This window comes from Pelobates fuscus, chromosome 4 (assembly GCF_036172605.1).
Source record: "Pelobates fuscus isolate aPelFus1 chromosome 4, aPelFus1.pri, whole genome shotgun sequence".
Taxonomy (NCBI): domain Eukaryota; kingdom Metazoa; phylum Chordata; class Amphibia; order Anura; family Pelobatidae; genus Pelobates; species Pelobates fuscus.
The window spans coordinates 238,973,149-238,998,405 of record NC_086320.1 but is presented as its reverse complement, the minus strand read 5'-3'; the positions used below and the strand labels follow the sequence as shown (position 1 = coordinate 238,998,405).

The window sequence follows — 25,257 nt, the reverse complement described above, 5'->3', positions numbered from 1 at the left end:
TTATTGGGATCCGGAGTCTGAACCCCAACCACCTTCATTGGAGTCTGAGTCGTCCGCTTGCCATTCATCTAAAATGGCCATGGGTTTAGTTTGGGACTGTTCTTCATCCGAAGAGTAGTCGTGTTGAGGATTCGTGATGGTGGCAGAAATGGGTTTAGCGCGTTTAGCAGGGTTTTTGCTTTTATGTGAGTGGTCTTTTTCGCCTTTCCACTGGCGTTTGCCCGTGAGAGTTTCAGGGCTTTTGTGAGATTCTTGTGCATCAGAATCGGAGTCATGGCGGGATGGGTGGGCTTTAGATGGTTTCCTCTTGTCGGAACCAGAGGCCATCATCTTGGAGAGGACTTTCTCCATTGAGGCAGAAACGGCCTCGTTCACCATATTTTGGAGATCTGTGGTTTGAGAGGTCTCCATGGTGTCTGGGTATATGATTGGCACAGGGCGTGGTAGAGGTCAGTCTGCTGTATTTTAGTCGATATAGACTGTAGTAATATCGCTATGCGATACCCCAGCAGGGTGCAATAACGTAAATTTTTGTATAGTAGTACAATCGGAACCCCAGCAGGGTTATTAGAATAAATAATAATAATAATAAAACCGAGTACCCCAGCAGGGTCTAGACGGTATAGTAACTGGTCAGATGTAAGCCAGATAACCCCAGCAGGGTTGTAATAAAATGATACCCCAGCAGGGTATGAGTAGTGGTATGTTGGAGATTAAGCTCCAGCAGGATAGTAATCCAATTTATATAATCACCCCAGCAGGTTGTATAATGCCCAATGGGCTAGTAACAGGTGTGTAACCACTAGGCCCCAGCAGGGCAAATAGACCACTTGTTGGGATTTTAAATGTGTTCTGGGCCTCACCCAGTATGACAGAGGTGGCCACAAAGCGACCTCCTTAGCAGCACAATATAGGGCAGCACCCCAGTCAGGCACAGGTTAATACCTGATGTGCCTTTAAACAGCTTGTGTGACTGACCTCTTGTAGCAGACTGTAGAAGGCTTGCAGTGTCCGTTGAACTTGCCGTTCTGAGGTTTCGCGGCAATTTGCTGCGGTCCTAAAATGGCGGGCGTAATCTCGCGAGACGCGGGATTAAAAATGGCCGCCGCGAGAAGGAAGCCGCAGCTGAAATAGGGCCGCGGAAAACGCGGCGGAAAAGAGCCTCCGAGCGGCGGCAAGGTGGGGAAAAAGAAGGATGCAGGGAAAAAACCCAAGCAGAAAGGAGAGAGGTAAACTACCACTAGGGTGAAGTAACCCCGGTGGTACTAAACATAGGATAGATAGTAGGATAAAAACGGTTTAGAGACTACAGAAAATAGCAGAACTATATAGATAATGAAAAAGTTAGATAATAAAATAGTATATATGAGGAAAAAAGGTAAATAAAACATTCACATGAGGTAAAATAGGGAAGAGCCAAAAACTCTGACCTGTCTGCGATGGAGCAGTAAAGAAATAGGGGGAGGAGCCTCTTGACTGAAATAATATACTCCCTATTTGCATTTTGATTGGTTAAAACATTTATTCACTTTCTTTACTGCTATGGAGTTTTAGTAAAGAGAGTAAAGCAAAATATGAAGCCTCCTGTCATGTGATAAAATTATGTGAGCTTAACTTCTGTGGCTGGGAAAATATTTGAAGGGCTATTAGGGGATAATATTCAGGAATTCATTGGGAAGAACTTTGTTATTAGCAATAATCAACATGGTTTTATGAAACATAGGTCATGTCAAACTAACCTAATTGTAAAAGCACAAAAAATAAACGGGAGAAAATAGCTAGAAAAATCTATGAAATTTGCAATTTCAAGCAGCCAAAGGCTATTTTCTCGTTGTAATGGACCTTCTCTCTTCCCTTTTACCTGTTCTACTGTAATACATTATATTTCTTCTTCTTATGATGTAATATATATTTCTTCTTTCTTCTTGCTGGGTAGCTGTTTATATACATCTATATTATAATTGTTATGTGTGTCAGTAACAAACATCAATACACATAAGACTTATGTTTTCTTTAAGTTTATTCTTACAGTTACTGAGATATAATACAACAACAAAGGATGTTACAGGATAATTGATGTTCAACAGGAGATAATTGCTGAACTTCTAAACGAGAGAGAGTCTACATAGTCATAGAGCAGAGATGCAACAAACATTGTGGTCCTTTGACTACTATTCTATATAACTAATACCATAATGATGCCAGAACCTTTAAATACTCTGGCCATATAAGGACAATGCACATTCTAGACTCTCAGACAAAGAAAGCCCTCTGACTTATTGATACCATCTGTTACTTATGTCAATCCAGACATCTACACCTAATATGATAAAAAAAAAAGAATATGTAGAAAATATGTGTGGTACTGGATTGTCACACAGTTTTGCTGGGTCTGTCAATAATTCTTAAGCAAACATTTGCTTGTTTGCTCTTCATCTTTCTTATATCTTCAATATACGTGTACTATTATCTCACATTTTAGCAAATACAGTGTTATTTGGAGTGATCCTACAAAATATGTCATATAAAGAAAATAAGAAAAACATTTTTTAATTGACAAGTTTTACTAAATATTGTGCACATATGTATATCATAAGTTACATTATGGTAAAGCGTTTTCTTTCTTATTTGGTGTATAACACAAACTAGAAGTAAAACATGAGGCAGAGGGAAGGAGGCTATTGGAAGTAAAAAAAAAAACACCTCCCCTGCCCCAAACATTCAGTGAATAAACTTTTGCATTAAAGGGACACTATAGTCACCTGTGCAACTACATGTATTCCTGACCCTAAAGTGTTAAAACCACCATCTAGCCCCACAGGGCCCCTCATGCCTCCATAAATATAGTAAAAATCTTACTGTATTCAAGCCAAAAGCTGTAACTCTGCATGCTGTTTGCCTAAAAAAAAAAACCAGTGTGCTGACATCATCAGAATTTGTAGCCTGATCCAATCACAATGCTTCCCCATAGGATTGGCTGAGACTGACAATGAGGCAGATCAGGGGCAGAGCCAGCCTGATTCAAATACAGCCCTGGCCAATCAGCATCTCCTCATAGAGATTAATTGAATCAATGAATCTCTATGAGAAAAGTTCTGGGTCTGCATGCAGTGGGAGGAGATACTGAATCACAGGATGCTCGTGTACAGCAGATATGAGTGGATTGAGGCATGTTATGCCTCCATCAACACCAAAGTCCCTCTGGTTCACTGTGAGTGACTGCAACTGAAGGTGTTCCTAGCTTTCAATGTAAACACTGTATTTTCTCAGAAAATACAGTGTTTACATGAGAAAGGCTGCAGGGAGCTATAGTTCTCACCTGAACAACCTCATTAAGTTGAAGTTGTTCAGGTGACTATAGTGTCCCTTTAAGATGCAGTGGAAAAATACTACTTTTCTCTAATCACATTCCTGAAAAAATATTACACAAAATAACAGAATTTATAATAGTCATTAACACCTTTGTGTTTGTTATGATAAAACCATTGTTCAAATTTTATTTAAGACATTAACTTATACTATTAGATTTTAACTTATACTATTAGATCTATCTATCTGTCTATCCGTCTGTCTGTTAATGCTATTTAAAAGTAAATTATTTCACAGATATGCAGTGGCGTCACTAGGGGGGGGGGGCAGAGGGGGCCATGGCCCCCCCTACATTATGCAGTGCCCCCCTTGTGCCCCCCCAATTCAAATTAAAGTCGGGAGCTCTGCGTTTCCCTTCTCACGCTGCAGCAGCACTGTAACTGGTGGATAGTGATGTACCGAACTGTCCGCCGGCGAACAGTTCCTGGCGAACTTAGCGTGTTCGCGTTCGCCGCGGCGGGCGGACACATGCGCAGTTCGATCCGCCCCCTATTCGTCATCATTGGGAAAACTTTGACCCTGTGCCTCTCGGTCAGCAGACACATTCCAGCCAATCAGCAGCACTCCCTCCCTTCCACACCCTCCAACCTCCCTCCCAGCATCCATTTTCGATTCATTCTGAAGCTGCATGCTTAGTGAGAGGAGGGAAAGTTTAGCTGCTGCTGATTAGATAGGGAAATTGATAGCTAGGCTAGGGTATTCAGTGTCCACTACAATACTGAAGGACTAATCTCATCTCTGCTGTAAGGACAGCACCCCAAAAAGCCCTTTTTAGGGCTAGAACATCAGGCTGCTTTTTTTTTTTTCCCTGTGTAATCTAATTGCAGGTGCCTGCCTGCCAGCTTCTGTGTGAGGTTCACATTGGATACTGTGCCTACTTGCCCAGTGCCACCACTCATATCTGTTTTTACAATAGGTTAAGCTTTACATTTAAAAGAAATCATTTTTTTTTTCACTGTAATAGAAGAGCAGTTGCCTGCCTGCCAGCTTCTGTGTCAGGTTGGATGCCTTGCCCATTTGCACAGTCAGTGCCACCACTCATATCTGTTTTAACAATAGGTTAAGCTTTACATTTAAAAGAAATAATTTTTTTCACTGTAATAGAAGAGCAGTTGCCTGCCTGCCAGCTTCTGTGTCAGGTTGGATGCCTTGCCCATTTGCACAGTCAGTGACACCACTCATATCTGTTTTAACAATAGGTTAAGCTTTACATTTAAAAGAAATATTTTTTTTTCACTGTAATAGAAGAGCAGTTGCCTGCCTGCCAGCTTCTGTGTCAGGTTGGATGCCTTGCCCATTTGCACAGTCAGTGCCACCACTCATATCTGTTTTAACAATAGGTTAAGCTTTACATTTAAAAGAAATATTTTTTTTTCACTGTAATAGAAGAGCAGTTGCCTGCCTGCCAGCTTCTGTGTCAGGTTGGATGCCTTGCCCATTTGCACAGTCAGTGCCACCACTCATATCTGTTTTAACAATAGGTTAAGCTTTACATTTAAAAGAAATATTTTTTTTCACTGTAATAGAAGAGCAGTTGCCTGCCTGCCAGCTTCTGTGTCAGGTTGGATGCCTTGCCCATTTGCACAGTCAGGGACACCACTCATATCTGTTTTAACAATAGGTTAAGCTTTACATTTAAAAGAAATATTTTTTTTTCACTGTAATAGAAGAGCAGTTGCCTGCCTGCCAGCTTCTGTGTCAGGTCGGATGCCTTGCCCATTTGCACAGTCAGTGCCACCACTCATATCTGTTTTAACAATAGGTTAAGCTTTACATTTAAAAGAAATATTTTTTTCACTGTAATAGAAGAGCAGTTGCCTGCCTGCCAGCTTCTGTGTCAGGTTGGATGCCTTGCCCATTTGCACAGTCAGTGCCACCACTCATATCTGTTTTAACAATAGGTTAAGCTTTACATTTAAAAGAAATAATTTTTTTCACTGTAATAGAAGAGCAGTTGCCTACCTGCCAGCTTCTGTGTCAGGTTGGATGCCTTGCCCATTTGCACAGTCAGTGACACCACTCATATCTGTTTTAACAATAGGTTAAGCTTTACATTTAAAAGAAATATTTTTTTTCACTGTAATAGAAGAGCAGTTGCCTGCCTGCCAGCTTCTGTGTCAGGTTGGATGCCTTGCCCATTTGCACAGTCAGTGCCACCGCTCATATCTGTTTTAACAATAGGTTAAGCTTTACATTTAAAAGAAATATTTTTTTTCACTGTAATAGAAGAGCAGTTGCCTGCCTGCCAGCTTCTGTGTCAGGTTGGATGCCTTGCCCATTTGCACAGTCAGTGCCACCACTCATATCTGTTTTAACAATAGGTTAAGCTTTACATTTAAAATAAATATTTTTTTTTCACTGTAATAGAAGAGCAGTTGCCTGCCTGCCAGCTTCTGTGTCAGGTTGGATGCCTTGCCCATTTGCACAGTCAGTGCCACCACTCATATCTGTTTTAACAATAGGTTAAGCTTTACATTTAAAATAAATATTTTTTTTTCACTGTAATAGAAGAGCAGTTGCCTGCCTGCCTGCCAGCTTCTGTGTCAGGTTGGATGCCTTGCCCATTTGCACAGTCAGTGCCACCACTCATATCTGTTTTAACAATAGGTTAAGCTTTACATTTAAAAGAAATAATTTTTTTTCACTGTAATAGAAGAGCAGTTGCCTGCCTGCCAGCTTCTGTGTCAGGTTGGATGCCTTGCCTATTTGCACAGTCAGTGCCACCACTCATATCTGTTTTTACAATAGGTTAAGCTTTAGATTTAAAAGAAATAATTTTTTTTCACTGTAATAGAAGAGCAGTTAGTTGTCTGCAAGCGTCTGGGTGTCAGGCCTACTTCAGCGTGTGCTCTGCAGACCTGTGCCAGCGTGCTTTGACAGTTGCCAATCATATCTGGTGTCTCTTTAGCGTGCTTTTACAAAGAAAAAAGGTTTCCAGTGTAAGCTAATAGCAGCCAGTCAGTGTCCTTCAAGCGGCTCTGTCAGGCCTTCCTTCAGCGTGTGCCCTGCACAACCCTGCCAGCGTACTTTGACAGTTGCCACTCATATCTGGTGTCTCTATAGCGTGCTTTTACAAAGAAAAAAAGTTTCCAGTGTAAGCTAATAGCAGCCAGTCAGTGTCCTTCAAGCGGCTCTGTCAGGCCTTCCTTCAGCGTGTGCTCTGCAGACCTGTGCCAGCGTGCTTTGACAGTTGCCAATCATATCTGGTGTCTCTATAGCTTGCTTTTACAAAGAAAAAAGTTTCTAGTGTAAGCTAATAGCAGCCAGTCAGTGTCCTTCAAGCGGCTCTGTCAGTCCTTCCTTCAGCGTGTGCTCTGCAGACCTGTGCCAGCGTGCTTTGACAGTTGCCAATCATATCTGGTGTCTCTATAGCGTGCTTTTACAAAGAAAAAAGGTTTCTAGTGTAAGCTAATAGCAGCCAGTCAGTGTCCTTCAAGCGGCTCTGTCAGGCCTTCCTTAAGCGTGTGCCCTGCACAACCCTGCCAGCGTACTTTGACAGTTGCCACTCATATCTGGTGTCTCTATAGCGTGCTTTTACAAAGAAAAAAGGTTTCTAGTGTAAGCTAATAGCAGCCAGTCAGTGTCCTTCAAGCGGCTCTGTCAGGCCTTCCTTAAGCGTGTGCCCTGCACAACCCTGCCAGCGTACTTTGACAGTTGCCACTCATATCTGGTGTCTCTATAGCGTGCTTTTACAAAGAAATTTTTTTTTTCACTGTTATAGATTGAATAGCAGTTACTTGTCTTCAAGCGGGTGTGTCAGGCCTACAGTGTGTGCTCTGCAGAACTGTTACAGTTCACATTGCCAATCATATCTGGTCTCACAGTAGCTTGCACGCATAGTACCACTAATCCCCAAAAAAATGACAGGCAGAGGCAGGCCACCCCGCAGGGGCCGTCGTGGTCGTGGTGCTGTGATTCCCTTTTGCCCTAGAATAATGCCCAGTTTTCAGAAGCCACGTACCCTGAACTTGAAAAGTTCTGAGGACATAGTTGACTCTCTAACACAGGACACCCAATCTTGTACAGCCTCCGCTCGGAACCTTGACGCACCATCCTCCTCCAGCTTAGCTTCAGACACCTCTCAAGATACCACTCACCCGCCTGCCGCCACCACCAAAACTAGCACCACAGCCGCTTTACTTGGTATGTCAGAGGAGTTATTCACACACCCGTTTGAAGAAATGAGTGATGCGCAACCATTATTGCTAGAGGATGTAGATAACAGGGATATGTCTCAGGCAGGCAGCATTAAACACATGGAGGTACGGTGTGATGATGATGATGTTGTACCCGCTGCTGCTTCCTTTTCTGAGTTGTCAGATACAAGCGAAGCGGTTGATGATGACGATGCGTCCATGGATGTCACGTGGGTGCCCGCTCGGCAAGAAGAAGAACAGGGCGAAAGTTCAGATGGGGAGACAGAGAGGAGGAGGAGACGAGTTGGAAGCAGGGGGAGGTTGTCGCAAGGAGCTAGTGGCACAGTCAGACAGCATGCATCGGCACCCGGGGTCAGCCCGACAGCACGCCAATCAACGCATGCTGTGTCCACCACCAGAATGCCGTCATTGCAGAGCTCAGCAGTGTGGCTTTTTTTTTTGTGTGTCTGCCTCTGACAACAGCGATGCCATTTGCAACCTGTGCCAAAAGAAACTGAGTCGTGGGAAGTCCAACACCCACCTAGGTACAACTGCTTTGCGTAGGCACATGATCGCACATCACAAACGCCTATGGGATCAACACATGAGTACAAGCAGCACACAAATTCAAAGCTGCCATCCTCCTCCTGGTCCAGCATCTTCAGCCACGTCAACCACTGCTGTCCTCCTTGCCCCCTCTCAACCATCCGCCACTCCGTCTCTCGCTTTCAGCAGTTCCCGCTCATCTGCCCACAGTCAGGTGTCTGTCAAGGACATGTTTGAGCGTAAGAAGCCAATGTCAGAAAGTCACCCCCTTGCCCAGCTTCTGACAGCTGGCCTGTCTGAACTATTAGCCCGCCAGCTTTTACCATACAAGCTGGTGGAGTCTGAGGCGTTCAAAAATTTGTAGCTATTGGGACACCGCAGTGGAAGGTACCCGGACAAAATTTATTTTCACAAAAGGCAGTCCCCAACCTGTACTCGATTGTGCAAAAGGAAGTAATGGCATGTCTGGCACACAGTGTTGGGGCAAGGGTCCATCTGACCACTGATACCTGGTCTGCAAAGCATGGTCAGGGCAGGTATATCACCTACACTGCGCATTGTGTAAACCTGCTGACGGCTGCCAAGCATGGAATGCGTGGCTCTGCAGAGGAGTTGGTGACACCGCCACGACTTGCAGGCAGGCCTGCTGCCACCTCCTCTACTCCTCCTACTCCATCCTCTTCCATAACCACCTCGGCTGAGTCCTCTTCTGCTGCTGCGTCTTGCTCCACATCAACTGCACCCCCCCAGCTCCCCAGGTACTATTCCACATCCCGGATACGGCAGTGTCACGCCGTCTTGGGTTTGACTTGCTTGAAAGCAGAGAGTCACACCGGACAAGCACTCCTGTCCGCCCTGAACGCACAGGTGGAAAAGTGTCTGACTCCGCAGCAACTGGATATCGGCAAAGTGGTTTGTGACAACGGAACAAATTTGTTGGCGGCATTGAAGTTGGGCAAGTTGACACATGTGCCGTGCATGGCACATGTGTGTAATCTGATCGTACAACGCTTTGAGTAAGTACACAGGCTTACAGGACGTCCTGAAGCAGGTCAGGAAGGTGTGTGGCCATTTCAGGCGTTCCTACATGGCCATGGCGCACTTTGCAGATATCCAGCGGCGAAACAACATGCCAGTGAGGCGCTTGATTTGTGACAGCCCGACACGTTGGAATTCAACACTCCTAATGTTCGACCGCCTGCTTCAACAAGAAAAAGCCGGTAATTAATATTTGTATGACCGGGGTGCTAGGACAGCCTCTGGGGAGCTGGGAATTTTGTTGCCACGTTATTGGACGCTCATGCGCAATGCCTGTAGGCTCATACGTCCTTTTGAGGAGGTGACAAACCTAGTCAGTCGCACCGAAGGCACCATCAGCGACATCATACCATTTGTTTTCTTCCTGGAGCATGCCCTGCGAAGAGTGCTGGATCAGGCCGTAGATGAGCGTGAAGAGGAAAAGGAAGAGTTGTGGTCACCATCATCACCAGAAACAGCCTTATCAGCATCGCTTGCTGGACCTGCGGCAATGCTGGAAGAGGATTGTGAGGAAGAGGAGTCAGAGGAGGAATGTGGCTTTGAGGAGGAGGAGGAAGACCAACCACAACAGGCATCCCAGGGTGCTCGTTGTCACCTATCTGGTACCCGTGGTGTTGTACGTGGCTGGGGGGAAGAACATACCTTCATTGAGATCACTGAGGAGGAGGAACGGGAAATGAGTAGCTCGGCATCAAACCTTGTGCAAATGGGGTCTTTCATGCTGTCGTGCCTGTTGAGGGACCCTCGTATAAAAAGGCTGAAGGAGAACGACCTGTACTGGGTGTCCACGCTACTAGAACCCCGGTATAAGCAGAAAGTGGCTGAAATGTTACCAAATTACAACAAGGCGGAAAGGATGCAGCATTTGCAAAATAAATTAAAAAGTATGCTTTACCCAGCGTATAAGGGTGATGTCACAGCACAACGGGAATCTAACAGGGGGAGAGGTGAAAGTAATCCTCCTCCTCCCACGACCACGCCGGCAAGGACAGGACGCTTTAAAGACGTGTTGTTGATGGAGGACATCCGGAGCTTTTTAAGTCCTACGCATTGCCACAGCCCTTCGGGATCCACCCTCAGAGAACGACTCGACCGACAGGTAGCAGACTACCTCGCCTTTACTGCAGATATCGACACTCTGAGGAGCGATGAACCCCTTGACTACTGGGTGTGCAGGCTTGACCTGTGGCCTGAGCTATCCCAATTTGCGATAGAACTTCTGGCCTGCCCCGCTTCAAGTGTCCTGTCAGAAAGGACCTTCAGTGCAGCAGGAGGTATTGTCACTTACAAGAGAAGTCGCCTAGGTCAAAAAAGTCTAGATTACCTCACCTTTATTGTAGGCACCCAGACCACTTCTGCTCATTGGAGTGGCCAACTCCCACTACTCCTAACCCTGTAAGTGTAATTATTGCAGTTTTTTATAAACTGCAATAATTACCTTGCAGGGTTAACTCCACCTCTAGTGGCTGTCTACTAGACAGCCACTAGAGATCTCTTCCTGGTCCATAGCACAGGAAACCTGTGCTAGAGCGTCGCTGGACGTCCTCACGCTGTGTGAGGACCTCCAGCGTCGCTCAAATCCCCATAGAAAAGCTTTGAAATTCGTTTTCAATGCTTTCCTATGGGGAGACCTAATGCGCATGCGCGGAATTGCCGCGCATGCGCATTAGGTCTCCTCGGCCGGTGGACGGGATTAGTCTTGCCCACCGGCCGACCGAGCCAGTAGGAGGAGCGGCGCGGAGGAGGAGACAGTGGCGAGGGACATCGCCGCTGCCTCAGGTAAGTGACTGAAGGGGTTTTCACCCCTTTAGCAACTGGGGATTGGTGGGTGGGAGGGAGAGGGAACCTGCAGTGCCAGGAAAACGGATCGTTTTCCTGGCACTGGAGTTTCCTTTTAAGATGATTGAGGGATGGATCCCGAAGGGACTGATAGTGGGTGATACATTCGACTAAAAAAGGCCAAGCTGCCTTGGGCTAAAAATGGTGACCCTATGTAGGAGGAAGAGTCCCTATTCTGCTCTGTGTCAGTGTGTATCAGGGTCTCTGAGGACAGGTGTCAATCCATATCTGCCAAGTGACCCTATGTAGGGGGAACAGTCCCTATTCTGCTCTGTGTCAGTGTGTATCAGGGTCTCTGAGGACAGGTGTCAATCCATATCTGCCAAGTGACCCTATGTAGGGGGAACAGTCCCTATTCTGCTCTGTGTCAGTGTGTATCGGGGTCTCTGAGGACAGGTGTCAATCCATATCTGCCAAGTGACCCTATGTAGGGGGAACAGTCCCTATTCTGCTCTCTGTCAGTGTGTATCAGGGATCCTTAGGATAGGTGTCAATCCATATCTGCCAAGTGACCCTATGTAGGGGGAACAGTCCCTATTCTGCTCTGTGTCAGTGTGTATCAGGGTCCCTGAGGACAGGTGTCAATCCATATCTGCCAAGTGACCCTATGTAGGGGGAACAGTCCCTATTCTGCTCTGTGTCAGTGTGTATCAGGGTCTCTGAGGACAGGTGTCAATCCATATCTGCCAAGTGACCCTATGTAGGGGGAACAGTCCCTATTGTGCTCTGTGTCAGTGTGTATCAGGGTCTCTGAGGACAGGTGTCAATCCATATGTCAAGGTGTCAATATGTCATATGTCAGGTGTCAATCCATATCCATTGTGATTTAGGAATGTTAGGTGATTTATGCCCTTTATGGATTAAAACCAGACTCTGCATCAACTGTGTAATTTTCCATGGGAGTTTTGCCATGGATCCCCCTCCGGCATGCCACAGTCCCCTTGAAACAACTTTTCCATTACTATTGTGGCCAGAAAGAGTCCCTGTGGGTTTTAAAATTCGCCTGCCCATTGAAGTCTATGGCGGTTCGCCCGGTTCGCGAACGTTTGCGGAAGTTCGCGTTCGCCATTCGCGAACCGAAAATTTTCGTGACATCACTAGTTAAGACAACAGTAAAAAAAAAGAAATTGATCCTGTCCATTGGATTGCCTTGTCCAACCTCTTACTAATTTCACATGTGTTCAGAAGGTATGAATCTTCAAAAGCAATCAAAATGAGAACAACATTGTATGGCATCCAAAAGAGTAAAACACACACAAAAATGTAAAAAATAAGCTTTACAGCTTTATAATTCTTTTTCTCATTTCTACATTTCAGCAACGTGAGTATTATGTTTGTGTAGCAAAATATCACAATGACTAAAGGAATTACAAGCCCCAATATGTTCATTAGTAAGATACTTCCAGATTTTTCCAGGGTAATACGGACTACATGTATCATAAAGTTGTCTTTCAGCTGTGTTGAAGATGAAACCAGGTAGAGAGGCTAAAATGGCAACACCCACAAAACAACACTAGTAATGGCACCAAATTTGATAGTCCTGGTTTTCATTGCGAACACAGCATGAACTATTGCAAAATATCTGTATAAAGTAAGAAATATAATAAAAAACTTGCACCATAAAATCCAATTAGATATATGCCATCTAGTATTTTGCAGAAAACGTGTCTAAAATCCCATTCATATACCAAGAAATATGCCCAAAATGGCAAAGAGAAAACCAAAATTAAATCAGATATTGCCAGGTTGAGGAGATAGACATCGGTAACACTTCTGAGCTTTATGTACTTGATTAGAATTAAAATAACAAGAGCATTTCTAACACAACCAATTATTATGTATAATGGCGCAATAAATCTGCCTGGCATTTTTAAAATATCTACTTTTTGACATAGTCTATTTTCATATGAACCGTAATTTGTAGTCATTAATCCATTTTCAATTACAGTTGTTTGATTCATCTCCTGTTTAGGAACAAAACAAAAATACTAAAGTTAGCAAAGATAAACCAAACCAACGGTAATTTAAAAAAACAGTATTATGCAAGTAATTTTTTATTCACATTTTTACAATTAGAAAGTTAATTGGAGCCCAGAAAAACAAACAAATTGGATATAAGTAAAGGCATCAGCCAGTAACTGTGGGAGGAGTTGTCCAGCTTATTTAAATCCAGACCTCCTCCCCTTACCTGCACTTCAGTTCCAGCGTTGCTAAATTTCTAAACTTGCCGCGTGTCGGCTTTCGTTTCACCGAACGGGTTCATTCGGCAGTTTTAACTACTCACAATAACACTGCTCGCATGAATCTTGCAATTTCGTGCCGCGTTCGGCATTTTAATTTCGCCTCTTTACAAGCAGTCTTAAAATACACAGAAAGGGCTTTTGCTTTCATTCTCCTCATTTCAGCTGAATTTCAGCCATTCGTATAAGAGATTTGTATAAGAGGTTGTTTAAGCTAATATCGCCACCTTGTGGCCAGTCTATGTAATTACTTTGTCAAATATTGTGCTTTATGTCTGAATTAGTTTAAATTGCTGATAGAGGTATGTTTTCTTTAGTCAGGAATATTTGGTTCAAGGGGTCTGTCATAGCTCCTACACCTTTTACAGTCAAATTCAAAGGCATCATGCATAGGAGCGCACAGCCTATTGCATTAGGGTGTGCACCCTAAAGAACAAACACACGCTGCGTGTCTATGTATGTATATATATACACATATATATATACACTGCTGTGTGTGTGTGTGCTGTTAGTGTGCTATGTGAGGGTGGTGTAAGGGTGCTGTGTGTGAGGGTGCTGTTAGTGTGATGTGTGCGTGAGGGTGTTTGTGTGTGTGTGTTTGTGAGGGTGCTGTTTGTGTGTGAGGGTACTGTTTGTGTGCCGTCTGAGGGTGCTGGTAGTGTGCTGTGTGTGTGTGAGGGTGTTTGTGTGTGTGTGTTTGTTAGGGTCCTGTTAGTGTGCTGTGTGAGGGTGCTGTGTGTGTGTGAAGGTGCTGTTTGTGTGATGTGTGTGTGTGTGAGGGTACTGTGTGTGTAAGGGTGCTGTTTGTGTGCTGTTGACATAGATTATTTTAAGCAAACAAATATGTTTGAATGACTATCTGTTCCTGTCCAAATCTGAGATGATTAAATTGCGTATACGCAGAAGTAAATTCACACTGACACATGCAGTTCAGGTTAAAATAACTTCAGAAAATGTAATGGCATCTGGTTAAATGCGGGCTCGCAGACCCTTATAAGAGCAAAATTACATCATCATTGAATATCAGGATAACAACAAATAAACATCATTAATTGGTCTATGTATTAAGTGGTAAGTTAAATGCCCTCCCATCTGTATTAGTAATTGGCTTAGGGATTTGAGTGGCTAGTGGGGCATCCTCCCATCATGGGATGTCGTAATTTCTGACAAGGATGAGACGAGATTCAGTCGCCATTGCTCTTTAGCACGAGGCTCTCTCGATGGGAGGGGGAATTTGGCAGCTAGCCATTTTGGGTAGTTAGTGATGTCAGACTCGGGGTCAGGTTCAGGGTCTTTTTTATGAAAGAACATTTCATTAGTGCAGCTTTCTCATGGCCTAGCTATAAAATACATTGTTTCATATTACAGGAACTTGATAATTCCGGTGTCAGTCATATTCTTCTAGAAAATACATTCTCTATTCAGTATTCTAAATGCTGTTAGGAAATCTTGTCATGTAATGAAGTTAAAATGGAGTTAGTACAAAAATTCAATACAGGTTTAATAAAGGTTTTTAATAATTCTACATCAGTCCCCCCTATGAAATGTTAGATTCTAAAAAAAAAGATAAACTTTATTGGTTAGTTCCAGAAGACATGTTAGCCCAAAGGCACAAAACCCTATGAAGTAACGGTTCTTAAAGTCTTCTTAGTTCTTCAGAGGGACATCATAAAATAGACAAGTTTACATTACCATATGGACCTGTGTTATCTGGAGTATAGGCACAACAAGTCATGGTGACAGGTAGTATTTTACATACACCCCCCTTCTCAGCTAGAATCATGTCTAAGGCCATTCTGTTCTGGAAGGTCATCCGCGATGTGGCCTGCAACTGTTCGGCCAAGCCCTGGAGGGCATCTCTGGTGTAGTTGACAAAACGTTGTTGGTTGCAATAGATATAATAAATGCAAATCAAAATATTATTATTAGCAGTGACGGTTGGGAAAATGGACTCAAACTTTCCTTTAACTGTGAAATCATCTGGTACCCCCCCTTGGCACACCTATGGCATCAATATATATGTACATATGTGTCAAACTTCCCTTTAGAGGGGTGCTCCTCTTCGTGTGCTGAAGCATGGATGTGGTGTGTCAAGAGTACCTTGTCATGTATTATGTATATGGACATAATAACCTTGGCTAGGGCACATTTGCTTATTCATCATAGTATTAAACCTGTCCCACGCTACATCAGTGTAGGTGGACTCGGATCATTTAGTCAATATTAATATCACCACAAACTCAGGATGGGCAGATAATCCTGAAGAAGCTTGGCGTTTGAATTTCTTTAGCCCCACGAGGTCTCCTTTTGGGGTCCTCAGCTTTCCATCGATGGCAGGTGGTCAGGCATTATTATGGCCATCAAACACCTACTTGTTGATATCTTTTTGTTTTCTAACAAGTCATTTCTCCTTTAGAGTCAAAGGTTTGTCAAAATCAACAAATGTTACTTCCCATGTTGCAGAGAGAGTCTTGAATCTGAAACAGTGAATCCACTGAGTGATCTCTGCAACTTTCACAATGCATTATTGGGTATATGGTCTTGGTTGTCACATTGATGACCAGCTAGGCTTCTGGCCATCCTGACAAAATGTCTATTATAACTAGTGCATATTTGACCCGGCAGCTCTTTGGCACCTGGATATAGTCACTTGGATTCTTGTAAGGGATAGTGAGAGTTAGCTAGGTGCTTAGGATTCTTCTCCTCTTCTGTCGGAGCTGTCCTTGGCACAAATGACACAGGATCGGCAGTAACTTGATGATTAGAGGAGTAAATCTAGGTGCTTCAGAGTATTTAGAGATCAAAGAGTTCATGAGGGTCTTGGATAGGTATAAAAATCCATGGGCCCACTGTCCAGTACATGTTTTTGGGTAAACAGAACTTGAGAGTGTTGGAGTACAGCCTGTCTTCAAGGGTTGCCCCTTTCTGTTTTCCAGCTTTGTATTTCTTCAGGGTCAGCAGCTGCTTGTCATTCTTCAGAAGCTTGATATCTGTGGATAGGATCTACATGGTGATTGTAGAAGTTTCTTCAGGCCTCGAACGCTTCACTCCGTGGGTGCCCCGCAGTGGCTAACCCACTACATCTCCCACACCAGACTTGTGCCCGTGGAGACAGACGCTATCCCTGACTCTCGTTCTTTATTTTATTTATTTATATCTAACATCTCAAAATGTAATTCTTACTTATATCACAAATATACATTATCACAATTGTATGTCTCGCAAATGGGATAAAACTTATTCTACTTCTTCACTGACAATGTATTTTTTTTTTTTTTAAAGCATACAAACTAGACAAATAACATTGTCTTCTGTGAAATAAATGGAAAGGATAATGGAGATTTTGTTAAGCTTTATAAATAGCTATACATTAATTCACCTTTCTTGTTTTCCAGTTTCTGGCTGTTAATGACAATGTACAAGGTAATAGAGCAGCAGGAAATGCTAGCAGAATGCTTGGTTGCATAGGGAGAAGTATTAGCAGTAGAAAGAGGGAAATGCTCATGCCATTGTACAGAACACTGGTGAGACCTCACTTGGAGTACTGTATACAGTACTGGAGACCATATCCTCAGAAGGATATGGATACCTTAGAGAGAGTTCAAAGAAGGGATACTAAACTGGTTCATGGATTGTAGGATAAAACTTACCAGGAAAGGTTAAAGGATCTTAACATGTATAGCTTGGTGGAAAGACGAGACAGGGGAAATATGATAAAGGCATTTAAATACATAAAAGGAAACAACACAGTAAAAGTGGAGACTATATTTAAAAGAAGGAAAACTACCACAACAAGGGGACATAGTCTTAAAATAGAGGGACAAAGGTTTAAAAATAATATCAGGAAGTATTACTTTACTGAGAGGGTAGTGGATGCATGGAATAGCCTTCCAACTGAAGTGGTAGAGGTTAACACAGTAAAAGAGTTTAAGCATGCGTGGGATAGGCATAAGGCTATCCTAACTATAAGATAATGCCAGGGACTAATGAAAGTATTTATAAAACGGGGCAGACTAGATGGGCCGAATGGTTCTTATCTGCCGTCACATTCCATGTTTCTATGTAAAGCACTTGCTGCTAGTAACAGATCTAGAATCAATACATTATAATGCCCAAAGTCTCAACTTCTATGCATATGCAATAATAAAATATCTGGGCTTAGAACAAAAATTATGTTAGTCAGTCTTTAATCTTGGAGGCAAACATTATCCAACAAAGACAGATTGGAACACACTCCCACCTTGTCCATTATTTAATAGTTAGGCTTATAATGTTTACTGGTTCCTTTTCAATTAGATCAAAACATTTTGAGACCAATCCTTAATTGTATTACCATTAAATTAAATTATTGAAACTCTCTGGCTTTCCCCTTTTGTAATTATAACTTTCCTGTTCATAATATGTGGGATTTAAGGAAGACAGCATGTCTTAAGATAGAATGAGCATGACACGATATATGGGCGGATATGACCTCACTGACATGGTAAGGGCAGAGTGAGGGCAGGAGCCAGGACTGATGTCACTTAAGGACAACCTCCTTTTGTTCTAGGGGCCATTTTCTTTTAGGGCATTTCAGCTTTACACTAAATTATAGCCTAATAAAATAAATCAGAGAAGCAACATTCTGTTCAGCAAAATGAAATACCAAACTATGGACAGACTTGACGGATTAAATAAGACAAATTGTGAATATTATACATTCAACAGCCCGTAAAGCTGTCTCTATACTTTGAAATAACATGATGCAAAATAAACTCACGGAATGCAATCAATCTCCCCCATTATTCACCAGCCATTAATCACTTAACACGTCCAAATATTAGCTAGTCTCCCCCACGATCCTCACTGCCTTATCACAAAACACAATAAATATATATAACGCTATGGAATCTGTTGGCGTCATATAAATGGCAACAACAATAACAATATACAAACCCTAGAAACCTCTTATACGACACATCACTCCTATGTAAATAGCAAAATACACAATTAGAATATTTTCTTGCAAAAACTTCCATTGCCAACTCAGTATTTTCTGAATAACTCTACGGAAGAAACAAATCTGAGTTGCAAGCATGCAACCCCCCCCCCCTCCCCCTGAACCTCCACACACGGAGACCAGAAGCAAGAGAGAGAGATAGAGAGCAAGCATGTCCCCCCCCCCCTCCCCTCCGGCCAGAAGCCAGAGAGAGAGAGAGAGAGAAGGAGGGGGAGGGAAGGGGAGAGAGAGACAGGCAGGAGAATCTTCAGGCATACGATTTAACCATGTCACTGCTGGAAGGACAGTAACAAAACAGAAGGATAGTTGCATTACAATTATTGCAAAAGCAAAGAGACACAAAAACACAACATTTAGTAATACTCTCAGTGAAACTCAATACAAAACCCCATCCCTCTACTAGGGTGGGCTTCTGCCATCTAATGGCTAACACAAAATACAAAAACCCCACAGCATTTAAGATTGGATGGGGATGGTGACCGTGGTCAGCTACATTTCGGTCATTACTGACGGGATGATGGGAGTGGTGACCTCCTGGACGCCATGACTGGCCTCTGGCTGGGAGAGCCTTCCAGTAACACAATTATTAGCTATAAAATACATTGTTTCATATTACAGGAACTTGATAATTCCGGTGTTAGTCATATTCTTCTAGAAAATACATTCTCTATTCAGTATTCTAAATCTTGTCATGTAATGAAGTTAAAATGGAGTTAGTACAACAATTCAATACAGGTTTAATAAAGGTTTTTAATAATTCTACATCACAGTGTGTGGGTGTCGTGTGTTTGTGAGGGTGCCGTTAGTGTGCTGTGTGTGAGGGTGCTGTTTGTGTGTGAGTGTGCTGCTTGTGTGCTGTGTGGGTGAGGGTACTGTTAGTGTGCTGTGTGTGAGGGTGTTGTGTGTGAGGGTGCTGTGTGTTTGTAAGGGTGCTGTGTGTGTGTGTGTGTGTTTGTGAGGGTGCTGTGTGTGTGCTGTATGTGTGCTGTGCGTGTGTAGGTGCTGTGTGTGTGGGTGCTGTTTGTGTGCTGTGTGTTGTGTGTGTGTGTGCTGTGTGTGTGTGGGTGCTGTATGTGTGTGGGTGCTGTGTGTGTGTTGTTTGTGTGCTGTGTGTTTGAGGGTGCTGTATGTGTTAGGGTGCTTTGTGTATGCTCACTCACTAGCAGTCACACACTCAAACAAGCTCCCTCACTAGCAGGCAGACACACACATTTAAGCTCACTCACTAGCAGTGACACACACACAAACAAGCTCACTCACTAGCAGGCACACACATACACGCTCACTCACTAGCAGCGACACACACACACACACACACACAGGTTCCCTTACTAGCAGCCACACACACACACACACAACTCACTCACTAGCAGCCACCAACACACACAAGTTCACTCACTAGCAGCCACACACACACACATCTCATTCACTAGCAGCCACACACACGTAACTCACTGACTAGCAGACACACATACACACATTTACTCACTATCAGGCACACACACACACACACCTCACTCACTAGCAGCCATACACACACACAACTCACTGACTAGCAGCCACCCACAAACACACACACACACACTAGTTCACTCACTATTAGGTGCAGGCACACACACACACACAAATACCTCACTAGCAGACACAAACACACACACATACACAACTCCCTGACTAGCAGCCACATACACACACAAACACCTCACAGCAGACACAAATACACACACAACTCACTGACTATCAGACACACACACAAGTTTACTCACTATCAGGCACACACACACACACACACACAACTCACTCACTAGCAGCCACACACACACACATAAGTTGACTCACTGGCAGACACACACACACATAAGTTGACTCACTATCAGGCACACACACACACACACACACACACACACACACACAGCCATGGCTGAAGCTTACCTGGCACTGGTGGGTGAAATTGCCATTGTGTGACCTCTTCCTCCCAGAGAGGTCAGCAACGTGTGTGTGGGGGCGGAGCTTGTGTGATGGCGGCAGAACTTCCATTCAGGAGACGGGGCTTGCATTCAGAGGTGGGACATGCGACCGAAATTTAGGTAAATAGTGCAGGGAGATGACAGAGCTGGCAGAGTCTGAGAGGAAAATAATTTAAATTACACGTGCCTCATGATTTGTGACAGAGCTGGCAGAGTCTGAGAGGAAAATAATTTAAATTACACGTGCCTCATGATTTGTGCTGTCTGCCTGGCCCCAGGTGCGGTGGCCCACCGGGAAATTTCCCGGTACCCCAGTGGGCCAGTCAGGCCCTGCTCACCTGTCACGCCCAACCTTATTGTTTATCAATGATCTATCACCTACGGCATTCTCCCTGGCATGACGCTAGAGGGTATTTACACCCGCTTGCCAATTCACAGTTAAAGCCTCTCTCGCTACTTGGCACCTAGCTAGGTTTCACCAAATTCCTCCTGGTAATACAATTTCGCCACTTGGCATTAGCTACTGCCAGTCCACCATTTTTGCTTCACCCATCATTAACACTATGTTACACGTTGTCTATTCTTCCTACCTAGAATGTCAAACAAGTCCATTCAAAGTGACAACTGACTAGGAACGATTCCCCCTCCAGGCAAGGAGATTCAGCAAGTCCTAGTTCATTAAGATGATGGACTATCCCGAAGTTCACAGCCAAATTAAAGAGGAAAAGTATAGTCTACCCAGCCACGGCTAGGAAGGCTGAATTGTTTAGACTGTTAAGGTCTCAGACAGACTTTAAAACCCCTGGTCCTAGTCATGAAGGGATTGTTCAACCCAGTTTGGCCAACCAGCACTCCTTAATTACTAATTTGACCTCCTCTATTGCTACTAACCAGCACCATTGCTACTAGGCTTGGGGTATTGGAAGCTGCTACGATTTTTGGTACTTTCTCTTCTTCTGCTGTTCCTCCTGTTATCCCCATTGCGAGTGTTGGAGTACAGGGTAATGCTCTTATGGTTGCTAACCAGCACTCAACCTCCACCAGTACCATAATCACGCCAGCCCATGTAGTTCCTTTGACGCTGAGAAAGGACATCTCGGCCCATAGCATCACAGGATGTCATTGACAACAAGTCATACTCAATTGGAGACTTGTCGGTTGTAATGAAGACACGAGAAACTAGGCTTAACAAAAATCTATCTATCCCAGAGTTTATATTGGCTTTTGGGTTGTTTAAGGATGTAATATGTTCAATTTTTCCCCAAAGATGTGAAGAGTTCGAATTGTACTTGCACAAGCTGGTTGACCTCGGGCATAAGTACTCGGGATTGTGTTTTTTTGATTATAACAAGTAATTTTCTGCAAAAGCAGCTGTTGCACTTGCTCAGTTCAGCATTAAAACTGATTGGAGTTCTTTTTTTTTTTTTATTCTTTTTTTTTTTTAAATCTTTATTTTTCTTTGTGCACGGGTTAACAAAGTATTGACATTGCCACAACAGCATTAACGATAGATATAACAGTATTATTTTTACAATCATGGCGTTGAAGTATCAGCACATTTTTTTTATGTTAGTATACAATCAGGCTGGGGTCATGTGTCTATTGAGATTAAATTCAACTATGGTGGAATAACAAGATTTGCAGGGCTTTCTAGACATAGGTTAGTCGCAGTTTAATGGGGCAGATATGCCTGGCATGCCCTAGAGTTAGGTATGCTCCGAGATTATATGCAGGTAGGTATATACAGACGTTTCGGTTGCTCGCTAATCGTATAGGCGCTAGGCGTGAGCTATTCGTTACATGAGACTGTTGTGTGTAACATGGAGTGCTAACAAGTCGGGTAGAAAACAGACTGGCATGTTATGCACACCTAATGGCAGCCTCGTAAGAGTATTCTAGAGCAGTAAGATTAGACGAAATAAAAATAAAATATACAGTAATAGCAGGAACACATCGTAAAACAGAACGGCATTTGGTTGCAGACTAAAGCATAGTAATATTATGCTATGAAACCGCTGGGTACAGGTATGGTCAGACCTATTACGTTAGATATCTATTAATGCTAGCATGGGAGTGCAGTTTGCATAAAATATACATGAGGTCTCTGAGTCCGGGTGTTTCATTACCACGTGGGCTAGGAACAGTCCAGGCTAAGAGGGCCCGTGTGCGGCGGTGCAGTGGGTGCTTCATCCGACACCTAGTGTAGGTAAGTCCCTGGTTCCTTTCCCTTCTGTTTCCCCATTGTTGCCCCGTGGCTTGCTTGCGGTGTTTCGGGAGCCGGCTCTGTCTGTGCCCCGTGGGATTCGTCGCCGTGCTCTTGCATGTGTAGCATCTTTTTTGGTGTAGAGTCGGACCGTGCTGCCTTGGGAGTTGGAGCGTTGGGCGGGTGAGGCTCTGCTTTGATCGATTTGTTTCCTATCTCTCTGGCATTTGTGAAAGTGGATGTCTGAGTTTGGTGAGCTTGTCGCCGTTTCCCGCCGGTTTGAGCTCTGGGGATGGCTCTGTCTGGCGACTGCTCTGGGAGCTCGAGGTGGGCCTCTACTCAGGCGGCGTCGGGTAGTCGGGCGGATCCACGCCGCTACACTTTGCATCACCAGCTTGAAGTGTTGACCTCTGGCGTGGAGCGATGTCCAGAGTCTGGTTCGAAGCTTGTCAAAGAATGCTTGGGTATGCCTGGGTGGTTCGGCGAGGGTGTTTTGCGCCGCCATCTTGCTTGGGCCCCTGGGGGCTTGAACGTTTGTGTGCTCAGTCGCATGTTTGAGTCGCTGTATGGGGGTAGTCGTCCCCAGCGAGGACCGGGATAACCCCCGCCGGTCCAGAGGGGGGGGGTAGCAGGGCAGCATTCAAGCGAGTCTGGTGAGCAGATCCCGTGCCGGGAGATCGGCCGCTTCCCCCAGGCCTCAGGCTCCGCTCCAGTGTGGGCCGCATGGATGGTGATGGTGCTCCGCCTATTTGTCGGTGCGGGACAGGTATCAAACTGTTCCTTGTGTGGTCGTGGTTCAGGTTTTGGGCACTTTGTGCTGCTGGCATGGGTAGATTAACCAGGAGAGTCGATTTTGTGCTCGCTGGCTCGAGAGCTCTCATGGAGCACGTCCGGCCATCTTGGCTGCAGGCCCCGCCCCCCCGCTAGTTAATTTTTTATTGGAGTTCTTTTGATATGGAACTATTTTGTAGGCATTTTGCCAGTCTAAAAGTTCTGGCTTGTGCAGTTTGCTCGTCCTCCACTCACGCAACAAATCTGTGCCCCAACGAAGCTAGTCTCCAATCCACCAGCCACGTCTCCGTACCCCAGTCTGTCATTGTCGTTTTAGGGCAAATCTCAGATTTTCAACAACTTTAATGCCGGCTTCCTGCGCCTGCAGACTGCTGCATGTTTGCTCACTATGTTTCCAGACACTTGCAAAAACCATGTGCCCCGATAGATTGTTCCCTAGGCAATGACTCTCACCAGTTAACATCACCAATTTGCAGCACTGTTTGTCACAGCACCCTTCACCTCACCTAATACAATTTCTTACCGATGGGTTCACTCATGGGTTCTAAACAGGTTTAGTCACAATCCCCTCAGAGACACTCAAATGTGCTAATCTCCAATCTGCCTTGCGTAACCCACAAACCGTGTCGTTACTAATCTCCAATAGAACTTGAGCTAGGCTTCATGATTGCCACCTTTTTCTAGTGGGAGAACCAGCCCACTTGGCATCGCTACTACAAAGTTTTCTAATAAACTACATTTAATAAGCAATTTTTTGACTCCTCATTCCTCCACCACACCTAGTCTAAACTCACTAATCCCTTCTGAGGATTTTCCTCTTCAGTATGCTAAAGTGGACGATGCTATTGCTACCATCATCAATGCTGGCAGGGGAACATGGTTATGTAAAACAGACATAGCTAATGCATTCAAGCTCTTACCATCCCATCCCTCTCTGTGGCATCTGCATGGGATTAAGTGGGAAGACCAATACTATTTCGCTACTATGCTCACTTTCGGGGCCAAAAGTAGCTCTATGTTACCTTGTGCTGGCTCCTACCTAACTACCCCAGAGTAATTCATTACCTAGACAATTTCTTGACTATCGAGGAACCTAATTCACCTATTTCACACTCTGGGTGTACCACTCTCTGAAGCCAAGACTGAAGGGCCTGGTACAAAAATCTTCTTCCTGGGGATCGTACTCGATTCTCAAACCCTGGAAGCTAGCTTACATGAAGAGAAAGTCCTCAGAAGGGATTTGCTTATCTGCTTGTTTAAATAGAGGTGTTGGTACTTGCAAACAGTTGCAATCTCTCTTAGGGACCTTGAATTTTGCCATGAGAATAATTCCCCAAGGCAGATCCTTTAACTCTCATCTATTAAGCATGCTGCATGTTTTACCTGACGATGATAGCGTTATTGACATAGACTCGCTTGCAAAAGCTGACATTTCGATGTGGCAATTATTATGTTCATCTCGCCCATCTCAGATAAATCCCCTGTCATTTGGACAGATGCAGCCAGTACTACAGGATATGCAGCAATCTTTGGGAATGAGTGGGCCCCCTGGCCTCTTGAAACTAACCATTTATATAATTTTGCCGACTTGTCGGCTTCATTTTAAATTTTCCAAGTGGTAGTTGCAGCCTTCACTTGGGTGATATCCGGGAGAGGTCAAGCTGTCAGGTGTTTTCTCGATAACCAGGCAGCTTGTCACATTCTCAACAAAGGTCGCTCCCAATCTTTGATCATTATGAAACTGGTGAGGAGGCTGACCTGGCTAGCAGCTACTCATCAGTTTTTTATTCTTGCACGCATGTTCCCGGTGTCCAAAATGCGGCTGCTGATGCATTATCCTGCTTCCAATTTTAGGAGTTTTTCTGGCATCACCCCACAGCACACAGACAAGTGACCAGGCCTCCTATTTTCGAAGAACTAATCCTGAATTAGAGACTCTCCGAGCGCACAGTAAAAGTTTGTCCCAAATGGGCTTGTCAGATAAACGTATGACAGAGCTTTCAAGTTATTTTCCAAATTTGTGGCAGACTTTCAGATAATAAACTGCTTTTTTATTGAGTCATTGGTCGCATTTGCCAACTTTGCCACATTTCTTTAATTATACCTTATAGATATACAACAACAAATG

The 25,257-nt window shown here is 44.1% G+C and overlaps 1 pseudogene; it reads right to left on the bottom strand.

Annotated features, from left to right (window-relative positions):
* Positions 1–21,115, bottom strand: LOC134609414 (C-C chemokine receptor type 5-like; annotated as a pseudogene).
* Between the last annotated feature and the right edge of the window lie 4,142 nt (positions 21,116–25,257).